Genomic DNA, 24,439 nt, shown 5'->3' with positions numbered 1-24,439 from the left:
AAAGGGGTTATGTAACTTGTTCAGGGTTACAAATCTAGCATCTAGCAGAGCCAGGGCTGGAACCCAGGTCTGTTTGACCTCCAAGATCCAGATAGTTAAATATCATATTATCTTTGAAACACAGAGAAAGCAATTGCCTCTATTTTTCTTTCAAGGATTCATTTTTTTTTAATTCAAGCAAACTAGAGGGAGGAAGGAGAACACTGTTCTGTTGTAGGCAAGGATGTACGATTCTAATTAGTCACTAGGCCAATGGCAGACTTGGTATGACATGGTCCAGTATCAGTTTTCTCCCACAGTGTCATGACAAACTAGTTCTTTCACTTTGATTACATATAAGGGTTGCTACAAATAATATTTAAAATAATAGTATTTATTTATGAGTTATCCTTGTATACACTGACAAGGATTCAAGGTTATCTAAATAATAATTTTTCTCTTAGATTTTTGCATTTCACTGTGCTTTTGTAAAGAGAAGAGGAACCTGGCAATATAGGTATTATACAAGGAATTGTGCAAAGATTACAATTTATTTTGTAGGAGTGTGAACATCCTCCATTACATATATTCTAAGCAAGAGAAACATTTCATGTCTGACTTTATGGAACTGGTGAGTATATGATGGAGGTGGGGATGGGGGGGGGGTATCAGGGTTCCTGAGAAAACCTCTCCTAATTTTATTTCTCACTAAAGAAAGGAGGTTCTCTGATGCATGAAATGGCAAGATTCAACCTTCTTGATCATGAGACCTACAACTAGGAGAGAAAATGATCTATCACATTTACAAAATAACTCAGTTTCAATACTTTCCTTCTTTCTAAAATAAGGTGCCCCTCATGGTCAGTGCTATAGCCTAGATTTTAATTTGTAACCATTGTTAGTTCATTTGCTATTCTAATCTGAATAGAGTCCGAGATATTCATTTTATGGATCACATTAATGATAAGTACTGGCATATTCAATAAAGTATACAATTACCAGTCCATTAGCTATTTTACTAAAGAAATTTCTTTATGACATTTCTTTGGAAAACATGGCTATTATGGCCTTTTCCTTATGTACTGGAAAATTGTGTCCTAAAAAAGTGAGCTTCAAAAATCTTAGTTTTCCTGAATGTACTTCACGTAGACTACCCTAATGATTCGTTTTATATGTTTTTTTTTAATCATCTTAATTTCATCCCTGTAGGAGTAATGGGGCCAATCAAATGAAATTGTTACTGTAATAAAGGAGGGTGGGTAGTGTTCAAGATAGTATCCCTTAAGGCATTCGAATATACTTGATGGTTGGAAGGGAACAATTTGTAAATAAGGCTAAGGAAATGGAATTAGAGATGGAGAGACACTGGATCACAAAGAAGACAGCAATAATGGTGAAGATGGAAAGTTTAATTACCATAATTACCCTACAGAGGTATTTTTAATAATAAAGTCATGTTTTCAAAGTCACCTTCCTGGTTCGCCATTCCAGAGTTTCTGCAACTGAAGTCAAATTCTTTTGTACATTAAATTTCATTTCTTTCTGCTTTAATTAGGGCTCATGTTTTATGAACAGGGTTCTCTGTGGACATAAACAAATAAACTTTCCTACCTTTTTAAATTCTTCATATGTATACAGATAAAAATCACACTCTCAGACTTCTTCCTTTACCTTAGTTATTTTAAAGTATATTTATTCGATAGCCTAAAACCTGAAGCCACACTGTCTTGCTTCAAATCATCATTCTCCACTTGCCAGGGGTGTGCCTGGGGTCGAGTTACCTAGCCTCTTTGTGCATTGCTTTGCTCATCTGTAAAATGGGGTAATGATTCTATTTTCTAAGGTTATTATGAGGATTAATGGCCAATCTATATATATATATTTTAAAGATTTTATTTATTTATTTATTCATGAGAGACATAGACAGAGAGGCAGAGACATAAGCAGAGGGAGAAGCAGGCTCCCTGCAGGAGCCCAATGTGGGACTCAATCCCGAATTCCAGGGTCACACCCTGAGCCCAAGGCAGACGCTCAACCGCTGAGCTGCTCAGGCATCCCAAATGGCCAATCTATATTGAGTGTTGAGAGCAGTGTCTGGTACATACCAAGCATGATAAAGGTATTTTGTATTATCATTATTTTTGTTATCACATTGTCTTTGAATTTCTCCAAGTGATTTTTTAAAATTTCTCAATTTTATTTTCAATACAAATAGTTATGTGGACATAGTAAGGAATCTGAACAATAGGAATGTGTACAGTTAAAAGCAAAGGGAGTACCTGGTAATAGTTTCTCAGCTACTCCTCCAGAGCATTACTGTGTTGCCTTTCTCTCTCTCTCTTTCTCTCTCTCTCAATGAAAAGACCAAAACGTGCACAACATCCTCATTGTTCCACATATACAAATATGGTGATTAAAACTAAACACAGTACACCAGTAGGGTAGTCTAACTAACTAGGAATCCTTATTTTTTAGACCTTATCAACTGCTTTCTTTACAGCACACTGTAGCTTCCTAGCTGGTCTCAAAGCAGTGCCATATTGTTGGCTACTGCATGTGTGGATTTTTGTCCTGTGGAACCAGCCCTCGCTTCCCTGATTTCCTGAAAATGTGTAAATATTCCTTCCTCCTCTCCAATCCCTTATTAACATCCAGATTCTCTAAGAAGTTTTCCAGGGAGCAAAGAAAACTTGCAATTCCTATGTGATGGTTTTAAATGATTAATAGTTGAACATCAGCATCTCCCACTCTTTCTCTGAGTAACTGAGAACTTGGAATTCATGAAGCAAAAATGATAGTCTACCTACAAAATTGTAATACCAGATGCCCGATCCATTTTTTATTGCTTAGTTATATCAGATACAGTGCATTTTACACTTTAGCATGCTAGATGCAGAAATTTTAAATGAATCTAACCTATGAAATTTCTTACATAGAAATCTACAAGTATAGATTTAAAACTCTCAAGGAGGCAGACCCATAATTTCTGTATAACCAAAGGAGATAAGATATATGTTATACAAACATTAAAATATCTTCATAATTCATGCTGCATAGGCTGTGAGGGGGAGTTGGAGATAAAAGTTCAGAAACCCTTGGGCATTACTATGTGGATGAGGATGTGACCTTTCCATGGGAGAGTCTGGTTCTAGCATGGAAGAGAAGGCATCCAATGTTTGTCAGTATTCCAGTAAGGAGAGTAAGCAAAGATTGCCGGTGTAAATTCTTCTATGAGTGATGTAAGCCTGGAGTGTGCAGAGGGTCAGGGTGAGAGCACACCTACAGTGTGCCAGCCTGCTAACCTCACAGCCAGGTAGGTACATTTGTGGTCTTCTCCCACAGAGCTCTGTGCAAGACCAGATGACCCAGACATTCTTCTCGTTGGCCAGGACACACACAGGTAACACACAATAACCATCTAATTGGCTAACATTCTCAAATGGGGGCAAGAAGAGGGAAGAGTGAAAATACTAGTTCTATGCTACAACATCTTAGCACCTTCCCTTTAAGTCTAAATTACTTTTGAGAAAAAAAAAAAAAAGCCACTTTCAGCATGAAAGCTCTACTGTTGCTGCCCACCGTCAGAAACCACAATATACAGACTTTCAGTTTCTCTCACTGGAAAGATAACCTGTAAAACTACAAATGATGCTGTAGAGCTAAAACACAAGAATAGAAGCAACAGCTTTCTGAATTGGAAGAATCTGAAACCGATCTGCAAGGGAAATGAGGAATGCTGATTTATTATATACAACAAAAGAAGGCCAGAGTCTATCTATCTGGGTTTTCTGTGGCTTTTTCTAATTACATGGGCCAGTTTACTGAGAATGCACAGTTTGTGGTTCTTTTATAGAGGAATTGGAGGCTGGAAGAAGAATTGGAGGCTGGAAGAGGAATTGGAGGTTGGAAGAGGAAGAGGAAGAATAGGAACAGGATGAGGGAGAAGGAGAAGAAAGGCAAGGACAAGAACTGTCACAATAATCATCACAGTGGCTATTACTAAATGCTACCAAGGGCCAAGGGCCAAGGGCCATGGGCCAAGGGCCATGCCATGCCCTCGCAAGGCCTGATTCCACTAACCTCCACCAAAGTCCTACGGTGTTGGCATTGCTGCTGTGCACAGTCTGCACATGAGGAGAGTAAGGCACGGAACACGTTAATTACTTGCCTAGCCTCATCCATGTCTTCTGAAGCCAGCAAGCAAAGGCACCTTTACATTTGAGCTCTTGGTGACTCTGGATTCAGCTCTTTGCAACTGTAGAGTTACAGTAAAATCTATGGGTGTGAAAGGAGAAAGGATCGTTGTGCACCATCATGTCTTCCCTCCTGTTTAGCTCCCATTTGGTCTAGACATCCAGAAAGACTGCCTCTTCTCTCGCCGGAGCCTTAGGCCAATACAATGCTAATATCCGCCACTCTTGAAAAACTGAATTCCCAATTTATTAACTATGCATGCACAGTGTAGAGATACAGTCTATTTGAAAGCACAGCTCTTATCACTCAGAGAAATATCCTGATAATCACTTTGGCAAAAATAGGGGCTTTGGGAGGTGTCCTGTGATAAAAATTTTGACATTTTAGCTCACTTTTTAAAACTTTTACCTTTTATTTTATTACTCCCTCTTGCTTTTATAAAACTAACTCAGAAAAAAAAATTAGAATCAGGAAATGATCTCCTGGTGGCTGCCTGCAAAAGTGGGAATAATCCTCCCAAATAATAAATAATCACAAACATGCTATTCAGACAGAGCTGCAGGGTCAGATGATGGGAACTCCTAACAAGGCCAAGAACTGAATAAATTGCCTCTTGATCTCTCCACTGAGAATAAATTCATGTAAATCCGAGGAAGCTGAGCTGCTGCTGCTGTTGCTAATCCACCATGTGTAGTGACTAATTTTATTAAGTGAAATACAAGAAAAAGAAAGATCCTTGCAGTAGAAATGTGCTCAAAGATGATTGCCTTGGCCTAAACTCTGAGCCCTGTGGCAGCAGCAACTGAGCAAGGCCAATTAGGCTGCTCATCAGGCAGTGTGGGGGCACCAGGGATGAAGGTGAGTGCAGAGCCACTGCACAGGAGGTTCGTGAGCACAGGACAGCACCCACCCTGAGCGCATCTCTAGGAAGATGAAAAACAACTACTGTTCTTGACGTTGAGGTGACCTCTCTCTGAAGATGGGTTGACCATACTTTAAAAAGTTTGCCTTTCTTTGACTGAAATATTTGAAAGCCATTACCTCTGAAAATTTGATGTTTATAATTTCAGATGAATCAGTGTGCTAATAACTTCCTTTTCTGTTACAAGTTGTAAACTCAAAGCCTTTTTAGACCAAGCTATAGTAGCAAACAATACAAATAAGTAAGACTGTAGAGGTTATAGGGCCCACTGCTAACCGGACAGGTCCACTGCTGATTCATTTTTCCCCCTCAATGTGCCAGACTCTACTACAGTGAAATATACACCTGGCCCTCAACTCAGCCATTCTGTTCTTAAGTATATATCCAAGAGATATGACCATGTATGTTCACCAAAAGACATTTACAAGCAAATTTATTTCTGATTACAAAACCTGAAGGTAGTCCAAAGAAATCTCATAATAGGAAAATGGATAATTAAAATGTGGTATGTTCGTACAATGGAATATTACACAGCCATAACAAAGAATGAAGTCCTGATACATTCAACAACATGAATGATTCTCAGATGTTATGCTGATTTGGATGAAAACACATGCAAAGGATTAAAGACTATAATTTGATTTATGTAAAGTTTGAGAACCAGCAAAACCAACCGATGATGATAGAAGTCAGAATAATAACTTCTTTGAGTGGGGTATTGTTTGGGAAGGGTTATAAGGAATCATCTGAGGTGCTAAAAATATTCAATATCTTGGTCTGGGGTAGATACATGGATGTACACCTTTGTAAACTGGCATCAAACTGAACATTTAATATTGGTTTTACCCTATGTCTACATATTGGTGTCTGTATGTCATAATTCAAAGGGTAAAAAAATTATACCACCACAGGACAAAACAAAACAATAAAAAAATAAAAGCTGTGCCAAAAAAATGAAATACTCTGAGCAACAATTTGGCCACTGATCCTGAACTTATGTTCCCAACTAATGTTTCTAAATCTCTTTCCAACACAGTTCAAGACTTACTGTCTTCTTACTCCTTAGCTCATGGTTTCCCTTTCGGGAAAAGAATTAGGACATCACAAAGACTGATTTCCACTTAATATTTACATTTAGGTTTCTATTCTTAATTTTTGGATGTTGTTTAATCTCCACATTTTGGTAAATTTTCCAGTTTTCTTCTTGTAACTGATTTCTAGTTTCATACCATTGTGGCTTAAAAAGGTTATTGATATGATTTCAAACTTCTTAAATTTGTTAAGACTTGTTTTGTGGTCTCACATATAATCTATCCCGAAGAGGTTCTCATGTGCACTTGAGAAGAATGTGTATTCTGTTGCTCTTAGATGGAATGTTCTATATATATCTGTTAATTCCATCTGGTCCCTTTTACGTTTAATATAATTTTATGTTGACATTTCCTAGCATTGCCATAGCTCACATCTATTTTATAGGATAGCATTTTATTAATAGATTCTTTAGTTAACTATTACATTATTTTTCAGAACTTAGGATGTTGCCATTTTTTCATTGAAATTAAATGAATTCTTTTAGTTTTCCATCCTCAGCTTATTTTTCTAGGGCTATACAGACAAAGGCCAGTAAGTGAATTCTCAGAGCCTATTCTAATGCCATATTACTTTTAAAGGGCTGGCATTATTCATATTGTCAAATGACATTTATAAGACTGCCTATTTGTTACATCATTAGGCTTGTTAAAAATCATTTTTTAAAAAATCAAAGTACAATGACTAAAATTATTTAAAGGATCTTTATTTTTAGAATGGAGGCAGATTTCCCAAATACTAGCTAACTTTTAGAATTTCTCTATTTGTGTATTATTTCTGATTACCTATTAAACAGAATCTGTACACTGACTATATATATTAACTTCAGTTTTCTCTATAATTTGGGTAGCAAAAGTTTATCTATTATGTTTACCTGCTATGTTTTCCTCATTCTGCTGTTTTAAAGTTTACTGTATTTTGCCTTACAAAAAGCTATCTTTATGTGGTCAGGCATACTTTATCTCTATTTTTTTTAAGATTTTATTTATTTATTCATGAGAGACACAGAAAGAAAGATGCAGAGACATAGGCAGAGGGAGAAGCAGGTTCCATGCAGGAAGCCCAATGTGGGGCTTGATCCCAGGACACCGGGATCATGCCCTGAGCCAAAGGCAGACTCTCAACCACTAAGGCACCCAGGAGTCCCTTTTATCTCTAATAACCTCCACTTTTTTGAATGGCTTGAGTTTCTCTTTCTTCATATTAAATGTTCCACATTTAAATATACTATACTTTCTTCTGTACTTTATAAAATAAGTTACATGTTCTTTGATTCAGTTGTAATTTATTGCAATGTCAAATGTGAAATATAAGTCCAAATTAATTACTCTTCATATGAATATCTAATTATGCAAAAAAACTATGAAATAGTGCCCACTGTTATATTAGTTTTTGCTCAAATACTCAAAAAAGAATAAATATATTGAAAACCCTCAATTTTATGCCTTTGAATATTTCCTCCTAATTTTTAAAAGTCTAACCACATTTGGAGTTCTAATATTAAAACATTTGCAAAATAGATAAGCAAGTCAATCATCTTTATGTAGCTGTGTCTGTCTCCTTGGTCTATCTATCTATCATCTCTGGTTTTCTTGCCTGCTGCTTATACATTCAATATAAATATTTTGAAGATGTTTGCCTTTGAAGTGTTTTAGAATATTCTATGGAAACTGGAATTGACATCTTATTGCATTTATCAAATAATTTAAAGTAGTACAGTTTAATTATATTGTTGTTCAAGATAAGATGTTTACTTTCCACTTTCTTCAGTCAGAATGAATTGTCCCTTTCTCTGTGTTTCCAAAGACTTACTCATAGTTTCCACTTGCAGATTCTCAATGACTGTTTGCTGCTTAAGAATAGATTGAAAATAGGGAATGTAGCAACACCAATATTTATGCCCAAATCTGATATGTTGATGGAATGAAGGGAGAATTTCAATGGTGTAGGTGGCAATATCAAAACATGCTCAAATCAAAGATATTAATAAAGGGAATATTTTTTTCTTCTTTTTAAAATGCTCTGAATGAGGTAACAAGTTTAAGCCAGAAATTTTACCATCAACAAAGTCTTACAAAACAAGGAAAGCAATAAAAATTTTTGTAAAAGAAGTAGACAATGGGATTTTTTTTTTTTCACAGAATGAAGCCAAGGTGATAAAATAGCATTTGTTTTTAACTTGGGGAAGCATAACAAACCTTAAAGTGATGGAGTTGCTGCCATCCTTTTGGAGTGATAAAACACCCTGAATTATTTAGAAATTTAAGTTTTATTAAGTTCTTATGAACAATTTCATAGCTTGCATTCAAAGTAATTCATCACTCTCAAGGAAGTCTTCTGTTACAACCAATGAAGAGAACATTCTACGATTACATTTTTCTTATTATCCTGTCACATTTCGAGCAATATTTTATAGCAACCATAGGTTTCAAAAAGTGAATATTTCAGGGAAGAACACAAGACAGTGGAGTTTATTCTTCAAGAGTAGATTAGTGGGGGCACCTGGGTGGCTCAGTCGGTTAAGCATCTGACTTCAGCTCCGGTCATGATCTCAGGGTCCTGGGATAGAGCCCAGTGTCAAGTCCCATGTCAGGCTCTGGGCTAGGGGGAGTTGCCTTGTCCCTCTCCCTCTCCTTCTACCCCTCCTCCGCTTATGCACATGCACAAACAAATAAAATCTTTATTAAAAAGAGTACATTTAATGATGTTAAATACAATTTCTTGACCAGCCATTAAATACTCTTATCTGAGGTGAATAAGCTATCAATGTCTGGTGTACTTAGTATTTGTACAATTTGAAACCATAGCTCTTTTTAAAAACACCATAAAATGTAATTTTATGTCTAAAATATAATGCATATTATGTTCCACTTTTTAGATTTGTCAAGGATCTTGCACTTAGAAATTGATAATATAGTCTAATGATGTAAACTGACATAAATGGAGAAATTATAGTACAATTTGGTAAGTTGGCACCTTAGTACATAAGATCTAAAAACTCTGAGAGGAGGAGCAACTAACCAATCCTCAAATAATAAGAAAAGTAGAATCCTGAAAAAGTTTGGATATGAGGGTAGTTAAGGAAGTTCAATTTCAGTAGTAACGTTTGGCAAAGAGTGGTAAAAGATGATGCCAGAGAGAGGCTGGAACCAACTATTAACACATTCATGTGACAAATGCAGAAGTTAAAATTTTATTTCAAATTACAGAAAGCTCTGAAGGTTCAGTGAGGTTTTCAAGTAAGACAGAAATACAATCAGCTTCATCCTGTAAGGAAGTGACTCTGGTGGCAGTGTAAAGAATGGTCAAGATTAGAGAGAGAGACAACTGGAAGAAGAGTAGAAGTATAAAAACCAAAATGGCGATGATAATATGACTTATGGCAGAGGAAGCAGGAATGGAAACAAGAAAAGACATTAGAGAAGCATTTTTTTGAAGTAGAATCCAAAGATTTGATTATCCATTAGATGTGCTATGAGAAGTAGAGTTAGTCTGATGAAGGTGTCTGAAGATGTGGGTACTATTAATAGAAGTGCATCATGCTGGAGATGAAGCAGACTTGCAGGGGAATATTATGAGTTCCACCTTAGAACTTACAAGGTGAGTTAAGTGCTAAATCTGAAATGTGTGCAGGGAGTCTAGATGTAATTAAATTCAGGGTCAGATGACAAAGTTTTCAGCAAAAACCATTGTTTTTAAAATCACAAAAGCAGATGATTATGGATGGACCAAATGAGAAGAGCTGGTTTAGAAACCTGGGGAAAATTAACATTTGAAGGATTGTTAAAGGATGAGAGAAGGTAATAGAATAAAGAGAAGACAGGGATCCCTGGGTGGCTCAGCGGTTTCGCGCCTGCTTTTGGCCCAGGACGTGATCCGGGAGTTCCGGGATTAAGTCCCGCATCTGGCTCCCAGCATGGAGCCTGCTTCTCCCTCTGCCTGTGTCTCTGCCTCTCTCTCTCTATCATAAATAAATAAAAATAAATCTTAAAAAAAATAAAAAAAGAGAAGAAATAGGAAAGTTCTACCTCAAAAGCCAAAGAATAGAGAAAATACATAAACATGTAAATACCTAAGATATACCTAATAGAATGAGGATTAAAAATAGTTATCTGGATTTGGCAATTAGAAATTGCTGGTGATCTTAGTGAAAGAAATATGAGAAGTCAGTATTATCATCCTTGACCAAGCTCATGACTGCTGTATTTGAAGCTGTGAACAGTGGCTCTGGTTGTGGGGATTTTAGAGTTGGACACTTGTTAAAAGAACCAGGAAGGACCTTGACCCTAACACTGTTGTGACAGGTGAGAGAGAAGTTAACTTTAATACCATGGGCAAAACTCTAATTTACAGTCATGTTTATAGCTTGCTTCTTCTATTTGTAAACTAGAAGGATAAAACCTACTGTTTTGTAGGGAATTGTTGGAAAGAACAAGAAGGTCTATACAAAGGGTTTGAAGATACATGGAACTTTGATATAGTATTTTAAGAACACAATGTACTGAGTATAATTATGAGCATCATCAATTTGTTGCCTTGGAAAACCTTTACTGAAACTCCAACAGAGTTGAACACAGATACAATGCCCAAAATTTCTAGGTAATTGTGATTGTCCTCTTCATGGCTGTGTTGAAAATAAAGGACTAACAATAGGCCTTCCCATGCCCGTAATAGTGGGCATGAGTACCCACTATTATGTTCCAGGCATGTTGTAAATACAGTTCATGTACCCAAAGAGCTCACAGTATCTCCATGCTCAATACAAAAAGCTAACCTAGTCCCTCAAATCACTGGATTTGTCTATCTCCAGGGTCTCCACCTCCCAGGCAACTGCTGCATTGTTACTTTGTGTTTTCCAATAATAAAAAACACTTTATAATAGACTAATTTCCACTGCTATCCAGTAAATTCTGATTTCTTCCTAAGTACATTTAGAGCACTAAGGAAGTGATTTATCATCATAGAAGCAGAACATTTCTAGCTTTTAGTGATTGAGTCATAGGTTGCTAGACCATTGGTGATTATAACGTGGCTATAATTATTTTTTTCAATCTCGTCCTTTTACAGATGAAAGAACTGAGACCCAAAGAAGTCAGATGACTAACACAGAGCATTACTGTGATTTCAGTTAAGCATATGACATTTCTATTTGCTGACAACCATGATTCTCTTGAAATAGCTAATTTATTTTAAACTTCTCTTATGGAAAAATCAATTTTACCAAACCCATCATGCACTGTTGTTTTAATACAAATGCCTTAATTATTAGTTAATTGGTTTGAATTTTCCAGTAGCTTCTAAAGCCTCACCAGTGCCGATGTGCCTTTAGGAAGGAACAAAGGATTGGGACTCAAGAGCTTTTGCCTCTGGTCCAGCGTTTTGAAGCTTATCCCTAAACCCACAGTTTCTGACTGCAGACTGAATTGATAGGTATGGAAGACCTTAAAGCCTTTTACCTTATAAATCCAGCCCTGTCAAGAGTCCCAGTCTGACTGAAGCCTCAAATGAAGGTCTATTATATGAAATTGGGCAGCTCTTTGACTGTCTTCCATGGGATATTCAGAAGGTATTCCAAAGACAATGAAGGCCAAATTCCATATAACGGACCCTTCCCCCAGAGCATAAATGCCCAAGATGGATGTCACTGAAGTTCCAGGCATTGTTTTAGACCTGGGATTTCTAATTAACAGAGTCACAGTGTTGTGGGAAAACACAGATGCAGGAGAGAAAATAAACAGCAAGTTAGCAAGTTCAATGTCAGGCATTGGCATTCATGCCTTCTTTGATTTGACCCATAGAACTGTGCTCCTGGTTAGTTCCTCCAAATGGTATCTGTTCTGTTTGGACTAGAATGAAATCTGTATCATAATCATTGAACTTTTTGCCATTCCAAGGAGGTGGAGGGCACATTAAATATCCTCTTTCCCCACTACTATCTCTCTCAAAATCTCCTCTCCCTGAAATGATTAGAGCTCCTTCTTACCTTTGTGCATGGATTTGAGTGCAGTTTTTTTTTTAAATCACTTTTCAGAGGTAATCATGGCATGTGCTCCCAGTTGTGGTTTATAGGAGGATCCAATGGGCATTCCCTCCAGCATCATTTAGCTCCCCAGCGGCACTGCCCACTTCCAGACTCAACTTTCTTCCCTCCTGTCACCTAACCCTCCCCCATACCACACACTCGTATAATTCATTGGCAGCAAGCTTCATTCTTAGCTAGCTTCAAGGCTTTGGGGAAATGAAAGGTAGTTCTTCAACAAAATGTGGGGGGTTTCCTTATTTTTATAACAATAATTTTTTTCCCTACAATTCAGGCTTTATTATAGCAACAATAATTTTTTTTGCCATATGTTTCCTTTGAAAGCTAGCACAATCCAATAAAGTATCACTTGTAAGTGCATTGTATTTATTTCCTATTGCTGTTGTAACAAATTATCACACATTTGGCAGTTTAAAACAACAGAAATTTATTCTGTTATAGTTCTGGAGGCCAAATTCCCACAATTAAGGTGTTGGCAGGGCCACACTCTCTCCAGAAGCTCCAGTGGAGAATCTCCTCCTTGTTCTTCCAGTTTCTGATGGTTTCCGAAAGTGAGCATTTTTTTTTTTAAGATTTGTTTATTTATTTGAGAGAGAGAGCTTGAGAAGACAGGGGGCAGGGGCAGAGGGACAGAGAGTCCTAAGCAGACTCCACGTTGAGCACAGAGGGGAGCTAGATCTCGTGACTCTGAGATTAGGGCCTTGAGATCACAATCACAACCTGAGCTGAAAACCAAGAGTCAGACGCTTGACCGACTGTGCCACCCAATATCTCTTCTAAGGACACATGTGATTGCATTTTGGGTCCTCCATGATACCAGCATAAGTAACTTTTCTCATAATCTTTAACTTAGTCACATGTATGCTTGTGAGAGAGAGGCAGAGGGCACGTTGAGATAGACACACACAAGGGGAAAGGTGGTGTGAAAATGGGCCAGATAACTGGAATGAGACAGCCATAGTTGAAAACTGCTCAACTTCACAGGGCGTCTGGGTGGGTGGCATAAGCAACCCTTCCCATAATCTTTAACTTAGTCACACTGTTTACAATATAAGGTAATATTTACTCTTTTACTACACAAGGTAAATGTACATAGGTTTCAACAATTAGGAAGTGGCCTTACTTTTGAGATATTCAGCCTACCACAAACATTATGGTTACCAAAAGTCTATTTTTGCTTGGACATTCTTTTCTTTCTAGAAATCCATACAGAATTATCTGATACTTGGATGTCACACAAGCCATTTAATGAACTTCGCACATCTAATGGTTGTGGTATAGTCCGTGGCAAATAAACACTACTTCTTTCCCTGTCCCCTTTCCTTAACATACACTGAGTCTTTCTTATACAATAAGCTACACCAATACTGAGTGGACATTCAGCATGAGTTTCATTCATTCATCTGATTTCTTTTGGCAAACATGTATTGAACCTCATACATCTGTCAGGTTTGAGCCAGACATGCCAAATAATTTAGCTCACTTAATTTTCCAACAGCCATTTGAATAAGAGCTTGGCGTCATGATTAAGATGTAGTGTTTTGAAGTCAGACAGACTAGATTCCAATCTAGCTTCCCGACTTCTTAACTATGGGAGTATACATCTATACTGACGACAAGAGAGTTCTAGTGTTCTCTACTTGGGTCAGTCTTGAGAGATGCATTAAACCAAAACTTATACCTAAGGCACAGTATAATAGAGTTAGAAAGTGTGTTTGATATTCCTATTTGCCCCTCCAGACCCACTCTCCACCCTTTATTCACTCTCCTTGATGTCCCAGGATGATATCCTATATGGATAATAGAGAGGGCTTTGTGACCTTTTGGCTTCCTTTTGGATCTGGCCAACAGAACCCAGTAGCAGCAGATTAGAGGGTGGGAGGACAGTGAAGTCACAGTATCTGTTACTTTAGCTCCCACCTTGTGGGCTCCCCTCGGTATCAGGTGACCCTCCTATAAAGCCACTCTCTCTCACCAGTCCCTTTAAGGGACCTCACTATTAGTTGGTCTAGGTATTGGATTCTGTGTCTGTTGATCCCCCTAAACTCTGCCTCACTTTTGCAGAGTCCCTTGATTAGACTTTCTCCAAATAACCAAGTTTGAATGTGTCATCTCTTCCTATCCTGACCAGCATAGCAAGGTCAAATATTACTTAGCTATTGTCAACTCCAAAGGGTGGAGTAATGTCCCTGAATTTGCAAATAACTTTTAGACTTGGACAAAGATTCTCAGATCCCTGGTGTTCCATGGCTTGAAAGGCAGTTTCATAAAGCCATTTCCACCACCAAACATGTTAGCTGAGCCTTAACCCTGAATCTGAACAGGGTTCTTGGGTTTGAAATGCGAGAAGAGAAGTCTGAAACTTCCGTTAGGACTAAAAGACTCACCAGGTGGACAGATTCATACTGTAAAGCACCATTGTGTTGAGAATATGTGAAATTATCCTGCCCATTTTTTTTATGAAACATCTGATACTGCTTACCTCTTTGAGAATGTGGATTATGTCTTTTTCTTTTCTTTTTAAAAAAATATTTATTCATGAGAGACACACACAGAGAGAGGTATAGACATAAGCAGAGGCAGAAGCAGGCTCCATTCCATGCAAGGAGCCTGATGTGGGACTCGATCCCAGATCTCCAGGACCACACCCTGGGCTGAAGGTGGTACTAAACCACTGAGCCACCCGGGCTGCCCAATTCTTTTCTTTTTTTAAAGGAATGATATAGCATAGTAGTCAGGGGTCAAGAAGCATGTGCTAATCTCTCTGATGTGACTTCAGCTCTGCAAATTATTATTTTCATAATCTGAGACAAGTTATTCAGTCTCCCTAAAAAAACAGTTGTTATCTCATGTTTGTTTTAAGGAATAAAAGCACTCATAGTAATTGTAGTGAATGCATTGGTGGACTGCAGAGAACTTCCTTTAGGACTAAAAGACTCATCCATAAGGTTTTTTTTTTTTTTTTCAGGAACTGCTCTTCATTGAAGTAAACTGTGTAGCTCAAGGTTCTGCCCCCTGTGGAAGGGTATAAAGTCAGCCCTGAAAGGCTATACAACTTTGATCATCCTGTGGAATTAGCTGAGGCACCTGTTTACTACTTCTCCACAGATCAAGTTCTCCCTCTGTCCAATCTTATTTATAGCATGTTAATCAGCAACAGGTGGTGAGTGCTTTGGAGTCTTTGGTAAGACACTCCCCAAAGGGTGAATGAGAGATGGATAAATATCCAGGGAGCTGCTACACAAAGTTTGAAGAGTCTTCACTGTCTGAAGTTTGAAGGGTCTATTACCCTAAAATGCAAGGATGTTTCCTCCAAAGTTAGAGGGATTGTTTTATGTCATATTTCTTACCACTGAGAAAGAAGGAAAATACTTGGCAAGCTTTTGTTTTCCATTCTGGAGGTAGCATATTCCACATATGTGGGACCCATGATGCATTCTTCTTTCCAATTTCTCCCTTTTAAAATTATAAGTCTATCCTGTACCTGTCCTACCACTGTATTTTGGAAGCAGATAACTTGTCTGTCTTTACAGATTCACAGCTGGAGAATTTTGCCTTGTGATGAATCATGAGTTTCACCCAAACTTGATTTAGATGATATTTAGAAGAGATTTTGGATTTAGAGTTGATGCTGGGACGGGTTAAATCTTTTGAACTGCTAAGATAGGAGTTAATGCATTTTGCATGTGAGAAGGACATGAATTATGGGGGTCCACAGGATGGAGTGTTATGGACTGAGTTGTGTCAACTCCAAATTCGTATGTTGTGGCTCCAACACTCAATTTCTCACAATGTGACACTACTTGGAGATAGGGCTTTTAAGGAGGTAATAAGTTTAAAATGAGGCTGTTAAAGTAGGCCCTAATCCAATCTAATGGTATCCTATGAGAAGAGATTAGCTCATACAAAGAGAAGCCACAGGGAGGCACTTGCATAGAGGGACAACTGTGTGAGATAGCAAAGGGACAGCCGTCTGTAAGCCAAGGACAGAGGCCTCAGGAGAAATCAAACTGGTTGACAATTTCATCTTGGATTTCCAGACTCCATAAATTTCAGTTAAGCCACTCAGTCTGTGGATTTTGTTTGGCTGCTCTAGCAAACAAAGACACCCTCCATCCAATTATTAATCAATGAGGGGATACAAAAGCCCAACCCCATTGGTTTGATTTAAGACAAATCTGAACTCAGGACTATCGTAGTTCCAGGGATCCATGCAGGATCAACTAATTACTCTGTTGCAACTGCTTTGTGCCCAAATCTGTTGCCTCTTTCTGCCTAATCCTGCCTCCCTCACTGTTACAAGTGTTCTTGATAGCACATCAGTAAGCCTCTACCTTACAGCCTGTTTCCTGAAGAGACACCCAAAGACTCTCAAGAGACACACAAATGATATAGAAGAAGAGGTGGCACATAGTAAACATTTAATAAATGTAAGCAATCACTATCAGTGTTACTAGTATCCTTACCAGTCCAGGACATTGCCCATATGAAGTGTTGATTATCTATTTGTTTACATGAATGAATGAATGAATGAATGGCTACTGTGCTAACTCTGTTTTGCTCAAATACTCCTAATGAGTGAAGCTGCAGAGCCAGATTTAACTTGATCAAGAAGTTATAGAGAGGAGCAGAGAGAGAAAAAGGTACCTGTAGCAGGCATCCCTCTCAAATTCTTGATGTTGAATAATAAAGAGTGTTATGCTGCATTTATTTGTATAAGCTCTCTTTTTCTTTCATATTCATTTCCATTTCAAAATAAACTGAGGGGACATGAAATGAAAGCAATGAGTTATGTTTTTTGGCAAGAGTGATTATTACTTATTCTATATCATTCTATTTTTTCTGTTGTCTCCCCGTGTTCCCGTCTAGTCACATGGTTCAACTGCTAGTATTGAACAGAATCACTGAAATAATATTAAAGACATTTAAGGAGGTAAAAACATTGCTTACAGCTACAATTTTCACCAAATTTTATTTAGTTCACACCTATATAGCACAGCCACTGGGACTCAGAGAAAATAAATGTGACAGGATTATGTGTTAAGATACTTATTTGTGGTTGTGATTTCTGCTTTCTCATGCAGCCAACCCCCATGTTGAGAAGAAAGGCAGGCCTCAGGGGCGTTTGGATGGAGGATTCTTGGAGATAACCTCTCTTCCTGAGTTTTATAAAAGAGGAAGAGGCTCAGGGAAGAGATTATGGTAGGTCCTTGCTGGGAAGGGGGAATAGGGAGGACTCTGAAATAAGAATTAAGTGAGGGGAGGTTCCTTGAGAACACAAAGGGGATGGAGTTTTAAACATCCTGTTAGTAGTAGGCCATTGTGCTCTGCTTCCTCTGGTTAGGGACTTTATACTTTTCATTTTTATTTTAACCAATTTGCTTGCTCACAATCTGTGGCTCAGCAATTTAGGATGGTCTGAGTTGGGCCTAACTGGCTTGGAGTGATCTGTGTGGCTGCAGTGATGTTGTGGTTGGACTGTGGCTGGATGATCTGAGATGACCTCATCCAGGTCTTGTGGTGGATGCTTAGTGTCTGCCCAGCCCTTCCTTTCTAGTTCAATAGTACTGGCTTTTTCTCATATGGTAGAAACCCTAATGCACTAGCATTTTCAAGCTTCTGAGTGCTTCATATTTACTAATGTCTTACTGGTCAAAGCAAGTCACATGGCCAAAATCAGAGGCAGTGTTGAGGGCTTATACGAGGATATGGATACAGCAGGGAAGGCTTACTGTGGACCCTTACTATAACAATATACCACAAAAGCACATATAGCCAGCCAACCTTCATAATTCATGGATTTTCTATTTGCAAATTTTCCTACATCCTAAAATTTATTTATTTATTTTTTAAAGATTTTATTTATTTATTCATGAGAGACACAGAGAGAGAGAGAGGCAGAGACACAGGCAGAGGGAGAAGCAGGCTCCATGCAGGGAGCCCGATGTGGGACTCAATCCCGGGTCTCCAGGATCAGGCCCTGGGCCGAAGGTGGTGCTAAACCTCTGAGCCACCCGTGCTGCCCCTAACATTTATTTCTAACCTCAAAATCAAGACAGTAATTTTGTCCTCATTTGTGGACTTGTGCAGAGCAGGAAAAAATTTCCGTTGCCCAACATGCATGTTTTCAGCTTAGGTCGAACAAAATGATGGCTTCCCATTTCAGTCCATACTGTAAACAAGTGTCCTTTTTGCAAGTTTTTAGTGGCACATTTTTCATATTTTTGTGATTCTGTCCGTGGTGTTGCCTCCAAGTATAGTGCTGATAATGCTGTCTGGTAATCCTAAGTGCAAGAAGGCTGTGATGTGCCTCATAGAAAAAATACGTGCATGAAATAAACTTCATTCAGGCATGCTGTTGGCTGTGAGTTCAATGTTAGTGAATCAACAATATAGAATAAATAAGGTATCTTTAAACAGAAACACACATTAAATAAGGTTATGTATGTTATGTGTTGATTGGTTGCCAAAAATGTTGTGACTAGCAGTTCACAGGAGCCTCTCTCTCTCTATATATATTTTTTTCTTTTTTTTTTGCTAGGAATAGTGATTTAGTGTTTGCTAATTTGGTGTTTGAGGCAACTTCACAGAACCTAACTACCATAAACAATGAGAATTAACTGTATACCAGCTCCTATTTAGTGTAGTTTTAGAGTAGTATCCCTACATTATTTCTAGGAGAAGTTAAAATCACAAGCCACTTCTGATAAATTAAACAATAAAGGAAAGGATGGAGTGATTTGAATTAGTTCAGTAACAATTCAATTTGATAACTATCAATTAGGTATTTATATGATTGGGCAAGGCAATGTCATGTGCAGGTGCTATGGCTGGGAACAAAAATCTGAACACTTGCTTTTATCCTAAAGAAGCTCAGAATCTGGTAGAGGAAATAAAGCAGTGGGAAATGTGATTTGGATTCACACAGAGGAGAGATGTTCACAAAGTATTAAGGAAGCCCAGAAATGAGAAATGCATTTGGCTGGCAAAATCAGTGCAGCATTCATAGAAGAGATATTGAAACATGGATGGTATTTTAACAGATAAAGATGAGGGAAAATGAAATTTCTTTTGTAAGAAAGGAGCATCATGAGCAATAGATACCCTGGAGAGGGGAGTGGGAGAAAGTCTGAGACATTAGGGAGTGGGTATATAATGAAAGTCTAGTGGAGTGGTTGCATCAAAGCTGGTAGGAGCTACCATTTACAGAGCATTTAATACTACTTTTTAAGCATTTCACATGCATTATTTCATTTCACCCTGAAGTATAGTATTCATAAAACTGTTTCATAGATGAAGGAACTGAGGCTCAGAGAAAGTAACTTATCCAAGGTGATGGTACTCTTCCATCTTATAGTCCTTTCCTATTTCTCTAATAAGTCCAAGCACATTCTTGCCATCCTCGCCAATGGTATTCACACTTGCTGATCTCCCTCCAAGGTCTTAACTCGTCAGCTCCTAGGACAGGCCTTCCTTGAACATCTTATCAAATCTTGATACTAATTATAATGATACATATTTATATATTATATACTTGTGTTTCTATACTCATCCATTATTTATTCATTTACGTGTATGTTTTATTCACAGCTATGTCTCCTGTACCATGTCGTAGTAGACCCTCTTGGAACATAGTAGACACCTGACAAATACTTACTGAAAAATACAGTAAGTTCCGGAAGAGCTCCTGCTTCTTGTATTATTGCTCACTTGTATATTTCCAGCCCCCAAATCATTTCTGGAATGTTATAAGGCACTTAATAAATATTTATGGCAACAATGAAATAGTAGAACCAAGACTGAAACCAGGATTATCTAATTCCATAACCGAGCATGTAACTATTATTCTGTAGTGGTTAGTTGCATGAGGTCAGAAAAAATTAATTGAATCCTAATCATAAGGGATCTTTAATTCCATATTCAACAACTTAAATTGTAATATACAGACAACTGATGATTTTGAAGTGGAGGAAGCAACTGAATCACAGCTATGCTTTAGATCAAAAGTTCTCTTTACCACCAGTTGGATTAGATTAATTATAGAGAAGGAGCCACAACAGGGGCTGGGAGAAGAGTTAACATATTATTATAAGAGCCAGATAATAGATCAATGGGGCATCAGAATCCAAAAAGACGGTGATGATTCCACAGATATTGGAGAGACCTAATACACAGAATGGTGGAGTGAGAGGTAGAAAAGTACAGAAATGAAAGATAAGAATGAGGTTCTAAGCTTATCTGAATAGCATGCTAGAGATGCCAATAATTGAAATTGGGAAGACAGAGGTTTTATTGTTTTGTTTTTTAAATATTTAATTTATTTATTCATGAGGGACACAGAGAGAAAGGCAGAGACACAAGGCAGAGGGAGAAGCAGGCTCCATGCAGGGAGCCCGAAGTGGGACTCGATCCTAGGTCTCCAGGATCACGCCCTGGGCTGAAGGCAGGCGCTCAACCCCTGAGCCCCCCAGGCATCCCAAGACATAAGTTTTAAGAGGGATTCAGGATCTGATATGAGCATGCTCATTTTTTGTTGCTGGTAGATCCTCTGTGGAGAGAGAACCATTAGGAAGCAGGAAACTTAGAAGCTAAACTGGGAGTTATATACTTGGGAATCATCTGTAGTGAGGTAGTTAATGAGATTGTGATGATAGATAAGATTGCCACATTAGAGCAATTTCAGAAGAGGGAGAGAGTATATGTATGAAGAATGCCTTCCCTAAACAGAAGGAAGCAGGAGAATGGGAAATGGAGGGATCAAGAGGGCCAAGAAGAAGGAAGAAAGTGCCAAGTTGTAATAAGATATCAAGGAAAGGTTGTTTGGATGAGTAGAAGGTCTTTGTTATTTATTTATTTGTTTATTTGTTTATTATTTATTTATTTATTTTAGAGAGAGAGATGCTGTGAGTGAGGGGAAGGGCAAAGGGAGAAGGAGAGAGAGAATCTCAAGCCGACTTCCTGCTAAGCTCAGAGCCCAACTTGGTGGCTTGATCTTACCACCCTGAGATCAAGACCTAAACCAAAATCAAGAGTTGCATATTGACTGAGCCACCCAGACGACCCTGTAAATAGTTTTTTAAAAAAAGGATTTAAGAAATCTTGATTTGTAGGTTAGGTTGAAAGAGGTTGAGTAATATTTAATGTTTAAAGAAAAAAAATGGAACGGTAGCTCAATTGAAGAAGTTTCTTTAGGAGAAGGCCCTTCAAGATGTATTTTGTGATTTGGGGACAGAGGAGATTTGAATAATGGGCTTAACCACAGTTGGGAAGTGGAAGGCTGGCATGGCAAAAAATTAGAATATAAGAATTCTATGTTTCTGACAAGAGCAATTCTGAAATGACTGATCATGAGATCGAGGTTTCAGTAAGGAGATAAGTAATTCTTGGATGGATGTGATAGTCTGGAAGAACTGAAAGAAATCAAGATCAAAGGCACACTGCAGATAAGGAGTAGGTTCAGTAAGATCAGGAAGTGAAGAAATAAAAACTATAGCTTGTGTGTGGATTGAGTTAAAAAGGAAACTTTCATGGTTTTGGTTTTGGAAGCAGAGGAATTTCAGATAAACTGATGTGTGTATAAAATAAGATGGTAATGGGATGCCTGGGTGGCTCAGTGGTTGAGCATCTGTCTACCTTTAGCTTAGATCATGATCCCGGAATCCTGGAATCGAGTCCCGCTTTGGGCTCCCCTCAGGGAGCCTGCTTCTTCCTCTGCCTAGGTCTCTCTCTCTGTCTCTGTGTCTCTCATGAATAAATAAAATCTTTTTTTTTTTTTTTTTAAAGATGGTAATGACAGACATTAGACTAAGGATTGTGAGGAACAGAATTTAGGAAAGGTTAAAACATAATTATTGAAGTCATCAAAGGATGTAATCAAAGAACAATGACTAAAAGGGAATTGAGAGGAGGACCACAAACCAAATATGAACAACACGGAGTCCAACAGATTTTACAATGGCTCAATTATAATGAATGAGTTCAGGCAGGGTTGCTTACAAGGCTTGTAAAGCAATTAACAGAAGCACTTTAGAAAACAAATAATAATAAAATAATTTATTTCAGTGCTTTATATTCATAATACATCTGTGGAGTACTTAAGTAGGTACAAGGTAGTAGGCTAGGTACTACATCTGCAGGGAGTATCAGATCTCACATTTGATGCAGTGGAACTCTGGAAAGCAGTAAGAGTATTTCACATTGACTTTGCTAACTCCTTACAGAATTATGTTCAGTGAGTTGAACTTTAATATTATATTATCAGATTTTAACATGGTCACCACGATTACACAGCACACAGCATGAGACATTTTAAAGTAGGGGCACCTGGGTGGCTCAGTGGTTGAGTGTCTGCCTTTGGCTTGGGTCCTGATCCCAGGGTCCTGGGTTTGAGTCTCACATTGGGCTTCCCATTGGGAGCCTGCTTCTCCCTCTGCCTGTGTCTCTGCCTCTCTCTCTGTATCTCTCATGGATAAATAAATAAAATCCTTAAAAAAGACATTTAAAATATATTCTACCTACATTTACATATTTCATCTCATTTAATTCTCATAAGAAACTCACAAATATTGCTCTTCTTTTTAAAATGAGGAAATAGGAATCAGAATAACAGGTTGTTCAAAGTTTTCTAGAGATCACACAGCTTATTAATCATACAGAGCACCATATTTTGAAATGAGGTCTAATTGGCCATAGACTCCAATTTTTTTTACATTAACTTTTACAAAAGAAAAGTGTACAGTGATAGAAGTTTCTCTATGACCAGACATTTCAGGTCTATTTTTCTGCCTTTGCCCACAGAGGTAGAAGCCACACATTATTTCAGGAATACTTTGCTCTAGCCTAGTAGGATTTGGCATCTGCATTACATAGCGGGGCACTGTTTTACTGTGTATTAGACATAAACTTCAGAATGAAGCACACATAAAATACCATTAGCCTTGGAATAAGAAGAAAAGAGAGATTTTAAAATGAATAATACATAGCCACTACTTCCTTCAAACAAGAGAAGCAGACACAAGAACAAGATGGAGGGGATCCCTGGGTGGCGCAGCGGTTTGGCGCCTGCCTTTGGCCCAGGGCGTGATCCTGGAGACCCGGGATCGAGTCCCGTGTTGGGCTCCCGGCATGGAGCCTGCTTCTCCCTCCTCCTCTGCCTCTCTCTCTCTCTCTCTCTCTCTCTCTCTCTCTCTATGTCTATCATAAATGAATAAATAAATATTTTAAAAAATTAAAAAAAAAAAGAACAAGATGGAGAAGGAAATGAGGAAATGAAAAAGCATGGGAAAAGTTCCTAGGATTTGATTACAGAAACAATGCTCGGGTTTGAGGGCATAGACATGAGTTTGTGGTGTTCATGACTTGCTTCAAAATCATGTTTCTGGATAAATTCTAGAGGGTAGCCTGAGCTGGTAGATGATGTTTGTAGTTAGGAGACAGTTTGTTCCTTCCCTCTTAGGAGTCTTTAACTCCCATGCAAGGTCATCAATTTAGAAACTCAGGCCTCCACAGGATATAAGGTTCTGATATGAATGGTGTTTCTTGCCATGCGATGGTACCCAAAATAATAATGATATTTTATAATAATATGTATTATTATTATATGTCAGAAATGAAAAAATATAGAGAATAACATAACAAGTATTTACTCATTCTCCATATTAGATTTATAACACTATAAATATAGTTGAAAATCCCTGTGTAGTTGTCCTCTGTCACTTTGGTATCTTTTTTTTTTTTGAAAAAAAAAAAAAAGATTTTGTTTATTTATTCATGAAAGACACACAGAGAGAGGCAGAGATGCAGGCAGAGGAGAAGCAGGCCCCCTGCAGGGAGCCCGATGCAGGACTCGATCCCAGGACTCCAGGGTCATGACCTGAGCCAAAGGCAGATGCTCAACCTCCAAGCCACCCAGGTGCCCCTTACTTTGGCATTCTTCATACATTCCTAGACTCAGTGGTTATCATTTTCAAAAATATCTTCATTCTATAAGTATACGTTCATAAACTATAGTATTGTTGTCCATGTCCATCTTGTACATATTATTTATAAGTTTTAAAAAATATTTATCCATATCGACATATGCAAATCTAACTTGTTTATTTTTTTAACTTGTTTATTTTGTCTGCAGTGTAATGTTTTGTTATGTGACTGTATCACATTTCACGTTTTCATTTTCCTGCTAGTGCATATTTCAGTTGTTTTCAATTTTCTTTCAC

General features: G+C 38.0%; 1 protein-coding gene and 1 long non-coding RNA gene across 5 annotated transcripts in view; one reads left to right on the top strand and one right to left on the bottom strand.

The window, feature by feature from the left end:
* LOC106559651 overlaps window positions 1-20,572 on the top strand; it is a 31,523-nt gene extending 10,951 nt beyond the window's left edge. The window contains exons 4-11 of the long non-coding RNA XR_005369000.1: window positions 444-610; window positions 3,322-3,379; window positions 11,252-11,311; window positions 11,479-11,614; window positions 12,666-12,775; window positions 15,193-15,387; window positions 17,309-17,426; window positions 19,815-20,572. This is a non-coding gene — a long non-coding RNA (uncharacterized LOC106559651). The remainder of the gene's footprint in view (window positions 1-443; window positions 611-3,321; window positions 3,380-11,251; window positions 11,312-11,478; window positions 11,615-12,665; window positions 12,776-15,192; window positions 15,388-17,308; window positions 17,427-19,814) is intronic.
* The window catches only part of GABRB1 (gamma-aminobutyric acid type A receptor subunit beta1), a 358,276-nt gene that overhangs the window by 148,057 nt on the left and 185,780 nt on the right, over window positions 1-24,439 (bottom strand). The gene's annotated exons all lie outside the window — the stretch shown is intronic.

The sequence above is a fragment of the Canis lupus genome, chromosome 13 (genome assembly GCF_011100685.1).
Source record: "Canis lupus familiaris isolate Mischka breed German Shepherd chromosome 13, alternate assembly UU_Cfam_GSD_1.0, whole genome shotgun sequence".
NCBI classification, from domain to species: Eukaryota; Metazoa; Chordata; class Mammalia; order Carnivora; family Canidae; genus Canis; species Canis lupus.
The sequence above is the reverse complement of the archived record's forward strand: the minus strand, read 5'-3'. Positions and strand labels throughout refer to the sequence as shown.